The sequence below is a fragment of the Arachis hypogaea genome, chromosome 2, assembly GCF_003086295.3.
Source record: "Arachis hypogaea cultivar Tifrunner chromosome 2, arahy.Tifrunner.gnm2.J5K5, whole genome shotgun sequence".
NCBI lineage: Eukaryota > Viridiplantae > Streptophyta > Magnoliopsida > Fabales > Fabaceae > Arachis > Arachis hypogaea.
Window position 1 is genome coordinate 29143098 of NC_092037.1, and position 8538 is coordinate 29151635.

At 37.6% G+C, this 8538-nt stretch overlaps 2 non-coding genes across 2 annotated transcripts; both read left to right on the forward strand.

The window, feature by feature from the left end:
• The first annotated feature begins 1203 nt into the window (after nt 1-1203).
• On the forward strand, nt 1204-1307 carry LOC112764461 (small nucleolar RNA R71). The gene has a single exon (XR_003183207.1). It is a non-coding gene; the product is annotated as a small nucleolar RNA R71 (small nucleolar RNA).
• A 5566-nt stretch (nt 1308-6873) lies between these two features.
• Nucleotides 6874-6981, forward strand: LOC112766015 (small nucleolar RNA R71). The gene has a single exon (XR_003184060.1). It is a non-coding gene; the product is annotated as a small nucleolar RNA R71 (small nucleolar RNA).
• Nucleotides 6982-8538: the final 1557 nt, after the last annotated feature.

Here is an 8538-nt window from a genome sequence, read left to right on the forward strand (position 1 = left end):
ATAAGGTTTATCCCTGACCCAAGATCACACAGAGCTTTCTCAAAGCTCATGGTGCCAATGGTGCAAGGTATTAAGAACTTGCCAGGATCTTGTTTCTTTTGAGGTAGAGTTTCCTGAATCCAAGTATCTAGTTCACTAATGAGCAAAGGGGGTTCACTTTCCCAAGTCTCATTACCAAATAACTTGGCATTCAGCTTCATGATAGCTCCTAAGTATTGAGCAACTTGCTCTCCAGTCACATCTTCATCCTCTTCAGAGGATGAATAGTCTTCAGAGCTCATGAATGGCAGAAGGAGATTTAATGGAATCTCTATGGTCTCTAAGTGAGCCTCAGATTCCTCAGGATCCTTAATAGGAAACTCCTTCTTATTTGAAGGACATCCCAGGAGGTCTTCTTCACTAGGATTTTCGTCCTCCTCCTCCCTAGTGCATTCGGCCACTTTGATTAAATCAATGGCCTTGCACTCTCCTTTTGGATTTTCTTCTGTATTGCTTGGGAGAATACTGGGAGGAGTTTCAATGACTTTCTTACTCAGCTGGCCCACTTGTGCTTCCAGATTTCTGATGGAAGATCTGGTTTCATTCATGAAACTGAAAGTGGCCTTTGACAGATCAGAGACAATATTAGCTAAATTAGAATTATTTTGTTCAGAATTCTCTGTCTGTTGCTGAGAAGATGATGGATATGGCTTACTATTATTCAGCCTATTGCGTCCACCATTGTTAAAGCCTTGTTGAGGCTTTTGTTGATCCTTCCAGGAGAAATTTGGATGATTTCTCCATGATGGGTTATAGGTATTTCCATATGGTTCACCTAGATAATTAACCTCTGCCATGGCAGGGTTCTCAGGATCATAAGCTTCTTCAGAAGCTGCCTCTCTAGTACTGTTGGATGCATGTTGTAATCCATTCAGATTTTGAGAGATTATGTTGACCTGTTGAGTCAACATTTTGTTCTGAGCCAATATTGCATTCAGAGCATCAATTTCAAGTACTCCTTTCTTCTGAGGTACCCCATTATTCACGGAATTCCTCTCAGAGGTATACATGAACTGGTTGTTTGCAACCATGTCAATGAGTTCTTGAGCCTCTTCAGGCGTTTTCTTCAGGTGAATAGATCCACCTGCAGAATGGTCCAGTGACATTTTCGAAAACTCAGAGAGACCATAATAGAATATATCTAATTTGGTCCATTCTGAAAACATGTCAGATGGACATCTTTTGGTCAACTGCTTATATCTCTCCCAAGCTTCATAGAGGGATTCACCATCTTTTTGCTTGAAGGTTTGGACATCCACTCTTAGCTTGCTCAGCTTTTGAGGAGGAAAGAATTTATCCAAGAAGGCAGTGACCAGCTTATCCCAGGAGTCCAGGCTATCCTTAGGTTGTGAATCCAACCATGTTCTGGCTCTGTCTCTCACAGCAAAAGGGAAAAGCATGAGTCTGTAGACTTCAGGATTAACTCCATTCGTCTTTACAGTATCACATACTTGCAAGAATTCAGTTAAAAAACTGATAAGGATCTTCAGATGGAAGTCCATAAAACTTGCAGTTTTGTTGCATTAATGCAACTAGTTGAGGCTTAAGCTCAAAGTTATTGGCTCCAATGGCAGGAATGGAGATGCTTCTTCCATCAAACTTGGACGTTGGCTTTGTGAAGTCACCAAGCATTCTCCTTGCATTATTATTATTATTTTCTTCTGCCATCTCTTTCTCTTGTTCGAAAATTTCTAGAAGGTTGTTTCTGGATTGTTGTAATTTGGCTTCTCTTAATTTTCTCTTTAGAGTCCTTTCAGGTTCTGGATCAGCTTCAACAAGAGTGCCTTTATCCTTGTTCCTGCTCATAAGAAAGAGAAGAAAACAAGAAAAGAAAAAGGAATCCTCTATGTCACAGTATAGAGATTCCTTTATGTTAGTAGAAGAAGAAAGAGGTAGAAGAATGAAGAAGGAGATTCGGATTTGTGGATGAAGAGAGGTGAAGAGAAGTGTTAGTAATTAATTAATTAAATAGAATAAGAGAAGAGAAGAGAAATTTTCGAAAATAATTTTTGAAAAAGAGGTTAGTAATTTTCGAAAATTAGAGATAAAATATAATTAAAATTAAAATTTAAAACAAAAAGAATTTTTGAAAAAGAAAGAGAGAATTTTCGAAAATTAGAGAGGGAAAAGTAGTTAGGTAGTTTTGAAAAAGATAAGAAACAAACAACAAGTTAGTTAGTTGATTGAAAAAGATTTGAAATCAAAATTTGAAAAAGATAAGAAGATAAGAAGTTTAGATAAGATATTTTGAAATCAAATTTTGAAAAAGATAAAATTTTTGAAAGAGATAAGATAGAAGATAAAAAGATATATTTGAAAAAGATATTTTGAAAAAGATTTAATTTTAGAAATTACTTAACTAACAAGAAACTACAAGATAGGATTCTAGAATTTAAAGATTGAACCTTTCTTAACAAGAAAGTAACAAGCTTCAAATTTTTGAACCAATCATATTAATTGTTAGTTAAATTTCGAAAATTAGATAAAAAGATAAGAAAAAGATTTTGAAAATATTTTGAAAAAGATTTTTGAAATTTTCGAAAATTATAAAAAAAATGAAAAAGATATGATTTTTGAAAAAGATTTTGAAAAGATAAGATTTTTAAAATTGAAATTTTGACTTGACTTGTAAGAAACAACTAATTTTTAAAAATTTTTGACCAAGTCAACCCAAAATTTCGAAATTTTGGAGGGAAATAAGGAAAAGATATTTTTGATTTTTGAATTTTTAAAGAAAACACAAAAAATGACCCAAAACATGAAAATTTTGGATCAAGACATAAGATGCATGCAAGAATGCTATGAATGTCAAGATGAACACCAAGAACACTATGAAGATCATGATGAACATCAAGAACATAATTTTGAAGAATTTTTGATGCAAAGAAAACATGCAAGACACCAAACTTAGAAATCTTTAATGCATGGAAAATATGAATGTAAAAATGCACATGAAAAACAACAAAAGACACAAAACAAGAAATCATCAAGATCATGAAGAACAACTATGAATGCATGGGATTTTCGAAAAATGCAAGAAAAATTTTAAAAGCATGCAATTGACACCAAACTTACAAATTAACACAAGATTCAAACAAGAAACACAAAATATTTTTGATTTTTTATGATTTTCTAATTTTTTTGTATCTTTATTAATTTTTTCGAAAATAAAGTTTGGAAAACGAAAAATAAAAAGAAAAAAAATTTTTGAAAAGGATTTTTGAAAAGAAAATTACCTAATCTGAGCAACAAGATGAACCGTCAGTTGTCCATACTCGAACAATCCCCGGCAACGGCGCCAAAAACTTGGTGGACGAAATTGTGATTTCTATCTTTTGAGCTTTAGCATATTTACTCTTAGGGCACTGTTTATTCTCACAACTCCGTTCAACTAACCAGCAAGTGTACTGGGTCGTCCAAGTAATAAACCTTACGTGAGTAAGGGTCGAATCCACAGAGATTGTTGGTATGAAGCAAGCTATGGTCACCTTGTAAGTCTCAGTCAGGCAGATTAAATTGGTTTATGATTTTTTTGGAATAATTAATAATAAAAAGGAATAATAAAAGGGATAGAAGACTTATGCAGATTCATTGGTAGGAATTTCAGATAAGCGGATGGAGATGCTGTAGAGCCCAAGGACGCCTGCTCTCCTACTGCTCCTATTCAATCCTTCTTACTCCTTTCCATGGCAAGCTTTGTATAGGGGTTCACCATCAACTGTGGCTACTTTCTTCCTCTCGGGGAAATACCCTGTGCGGCTGTCACTCGCACAGCTAACCAGTCTGGAGGCATCACCCATGGCTGACGGCTACATCCCATCCTCGCAGTGAAAACTAATGCTCACGCACTCTGTCACAGTACGGCTAATCACCGGTTGGTTCCCGCTCCTACTGGAATAGAATCCCTCTTTTGCGTCTGTCACTAACGCCCAGCAGGTTAAAGTTTGAAGCACGTCACAGTCATTCATTACCGGAATCCTACTCGGAATACCACAGACAAGGTGAGACTTTCCGGATTCCCAGGATCCTACTCGGAATACCACAGACAAGGTGAGACTTTCCGGATCCTCATAAATGCCGCCATCTATCTAGCTTATACCACGAAGATTCTGTTGGGGAATCTAAGAGATACGCATTCAAGCTCTGTTGCATGTAGAACGGAAGTGGTTGTCAATCACGCGCGTTCATAAGTGAGAATGATAATGAGGGTAATATGACTCATTACATTCATCATGTTCTTGGGTACGAATGAATATCTTGGAATAAGAATAAAAGAGATTTGAATAAAAGATAATAGAATTTCATTAATACTTGAGGTACAGCAGAGCTCCACACCCTTAATCTATGGTGTGCAGAAACTCCACCGTTGAAAATACATAAGCAAAGAGTTCAGGCATGGCCGAATGGCCAGCCCTCTCCTAACGTGATCACCGGAAAAAATACAATCCAGGATGTCTAATACAATAGATAAATGTCCTATATATACTAGACTAGCTACTAGGGTTTACATGAGTAAGTAATTGATGCATAAATCCACTTCCGGGGCCCACTTGGTGTATGCTTGGGCTGAGCTTGATCATTCCACGAGCTAAGGAATTTCTTGGCATCAAACTCCAGGTTATGACGTGTTTTGGGCGTTCAACTCCGGATAATGACGTTTTTCTGGCGTTTAACTCCAGACAGCAGCATGAACTTTGCGTTTAACGCCAAGTTACGTCGTCATTCTTCGAATAAAGTATGGACTATTATATATTGCTGGAAAGCCCTAGATGTCTACTTTCCAACGCCGTTGAGAGCGCGCCAATTGGAGTTCTGTAGCTCCAGAAAATCCATTTCGAGTACAGGGAGGTCAGATTCCAACAGCATCAGCAGTCCTTTTGTCAGCCTTCTTCAGAGTTTTGCTCAAATCCCTCAATTTCAGTCAGAATTTACCGGAAATCACAGAAAAACACACAAACTCATAGTAAAGTCCAGAAATGTGAATTTAACATAAAAACTAATGAAAACATCCCTAAAAGTAGCTTAAACTTACTAAAAACTATATGAAAACAATGCCAAAAAGCGTATAAATTATCCGCTCATCAGTTGCCTCCCAACAAGCGCTTCTTTAATGTCAGTAGCTTGACAGAGAACTCACATGGAGCCTCACAGATACTCAGAGCAATGTTGGAACCTCCCAACACCAAACTTAGAGTTTGAATGTGGGGGTTCAACACCAAACTTAGAAGTTGGTTGTGGCCTCCCAACACCAAACTTAGCGTTTGACTGTGGGGGCTCTGTTTGGCTCTGTTTTGAGAGGAGCTCTTCATGCTTCCTCTCCATGATGACAGAGGGATATCCTTGAGCCTTGAACACCAAGGATTCTTCATTCACTTGAATGATCAACTCTCTTCTATCAACATCAATCACAGCCTTTGCTGTGGCTAGGAAGGGTCTGCCAAGGATGATGGATTCATCCATGCACTTCACAGTCTCTAGGACTATGAAATCAGTAGGGATGTAATGGTCTTCAACTTTTACCAGAACATCTTCTACAAGTCCATAAGCTTGTTTTCTTGAATTGTCTGCCATCTCTAGTGAGATTTTTGCAGCTTGCACCTCAGAGATCCCTAGCTTCTCCATTACAGAGAGAGGCATGAGGTTCTCACTTGACCCTAAGTCACACAAGGCCTTCTTGAAGGTCATGGTGCCTATGGTACAAGGTATTGAAAACTTCCCAGGATCCTGTCTCTTTTGAGGTAATTTCTGCCTAGACAAGTCATCCAGTTCTTTGGTGAGCAAAGGGGGTTCATCCTCCCAAGTCTCATTTCCAAATAACTTGTCATTTAGCTTCATGATTGCTCCAAGGTATTTAGCAACTTGCTCTTCAGTGATATACTCATCCTCTTCAGAGGAGGAATACTCATCAGAGCTCATGAATGGCAGAAGTAAGTCCAATGGAATCTCTTGGGTCTCATTTTGAGCCTCAGATTCCCATGGTTCCTTATTGGGGAACTCATTGGAGGCCAGTGGACGTCCAGTGAGGCCTTCCTCAGTGGCGTTCACTGCCTCTCCTTCCTCCCAAAATTCGGCCATGTTAATGGCCTTGCACTCTCCTTTTGGATTTTCTTCTGTATTGCTTGGAAGAGTACTAGGAGGGAGTTCAGTAATTTTCTTGCTCAGCTGACCCACTTGTGCCTCCAAGTTTCTAATGGAGGACCTTGTTTCAGTCATGAAACTTTGAGTGGTTTTGATTAGATCAGAGACCATGGTTGCTAAGTCAGAGGTATTCTGTTTAGAACTCTCTGTCTGTTGCTGAGAAGATGATGGAAAAGGCTTGCTATTGCTAAACCTGGTTTTTCCACCATTATTATTGTTGAAACCTTGTTGAGGTCTCTGTTGATCCTTCCATGAGAGATTTGGATGATTTCTCCATGAAGGATTGTAGGTGTTTCCATAGGGTTCTCCCATGTAATTCACCTCTTCCATTGAAGGGTTCTCAGGATCATAAGCTCCTTCCTCAGATGAGGCTTCCTTAGTACTGCTTGGTGCATTTTGCATTCCAGACAGACTTTGAGAAATCATATTGACTTGTTGAGTCAATATTTTGTTCTGAGCCAATATGGCATTCAGAGTGTCAATCTCAAGAACTCCTTTCTTCTGACTAGTCCCATTGTTCACAGGATTCCTTTCAGAAGTGTACATGAATTTGTTATTTGCAACCATTTCAATCAGCTCTTGAGCTTCTGTAGGTGTCTTCTTCTGATGAAGAGATCCTCCAGCAGAGCTATCCAAAGACATCTTGGACAGTTCAGAGAGACCATCATAGAAAATACCTATGATGCTCCATTCAGAAAGCATATCAGAAGGGCACTTTCTGATTAATTGTTTGTATCTTTCCCAAGCTTCATAGAGGGATTCTCCTTCCTTCTGTCTGAAGGTTTGGACTTCCACTCTAAGCTTACTCAATTTTTGAGGTGGAAAGAACTTTGCCAAGAAGGCATTGACTAGCTTTTCCCAAGAGTTCAGGCTTTCTTTAGGTTGTGAGTCCAACCATGTTCTAGCTCTGTCTCTTACAGCAAAAGGGAATAGCATAAGTCTGTAGACCTCAGGGTCAACCCCATTAGTCTTGACAGTGTCACAGATTTGCAAGAATTCAGCTAGAAACTGATGAGGATCTTCCAATGGAAGTCCATGGAACTTGCAATTCTGTTGCATTAGAGAAACTAATTGAGGCTTAAGCTCAAAGTTGTTTGCTCCAATGGCAGGGATAGAGATGCTTCTCCCATAGAAGTCGGGAGTAGGTGCAGTAAAGTCACTCAGCACCTTCCTTGCATTGTTGGCATTGTTGTTGTTTTCGGCTGCCATGTGTTCTTCTTCTTTGAAGAATTCGGTTAAGTCCTCTACAGAGAGTTGTGCCTTGGCTTCTCTTAGCTTTCTCTTCAAGGTCCTTTCAGGTTCAGGATCAGCCTCAACAAGAATGCTTTTGTCTTTGCTCCTGCTCATATGAAAGAGAAGAAAACAGGAAAATATGGAATCCTCTATGTCACAGTATAGAGATTCCTTGAGGTGTCAGAGGAAAAGAAAATTAGAAGGCAGAAGTAGAAAATTCGAACTTATCAAAGAAGATGGAGTTCGAATTTTGCATTAAGGAATAGTATTAGTCCATAAATAGAAGGATGTGAGAAGAGGGAAAGACGTTTTCGAAAATTAAATAAAATATTTTAAAAACATTTTGAAAAATAGTCTTTAATTTTCGAAAACTAAGTAAAAAATGATTTTTGAAAAAGATTTTTAAATTAGAAATTAAAAAGATTTGATTGAAAACTATTTTGAAAAAGATGTGATTAAAACGATATGATTGGTTTTAAAAAGATGTGATTGAGAAGATATGATTTGAAAAACATTTTAAAAAGATTTGATTTTGAAATTAATAACTTGGCTAACAAGAAAAGATATGATTCAAACATTAAACCTTTCTCAACAGAAAAGGCAACATAGTTGAAATGTTGAATCAAATCATTAATTGATAGCAAGTATCTTTGAAAATGGAAAGAAATTGATTTTGAAAAAGATTTGATTGAAAAGATATGATTTGAAAAAGATTTGATTTTGAAAAACTTTGAAAACTTGAAAAAAATTTGATTTGAAAACAAAATCTTCCCTCTTGTGCCATCCTGGCATTAAACGCCCAGAATGGTGCACATTCTGGCGTTTAACGCCCAAAATGCTACCCTTTTAGGCGTTAAACGCCCAACCAGGTACCCTGGCTGGTGTTTAAACGCCAGTCTGTCCTTCTTCACTGGGCATTTTGAACGCCCAGCTTTTTCTGTGCAATTCCTCTGCTGTATGTTCTGAATCTTCAATTCTCTGTATTATTGACTTGAAAAGACACAAATTAAAAATATTTTTGAATTTTTAATAATAAGGAATAATCAAAATGCAACTAAGATCAAATAACAATGCATGCAAGACACCAAACTTAGCAGTTTTTATACTACTGACACTAACAGAATGAGA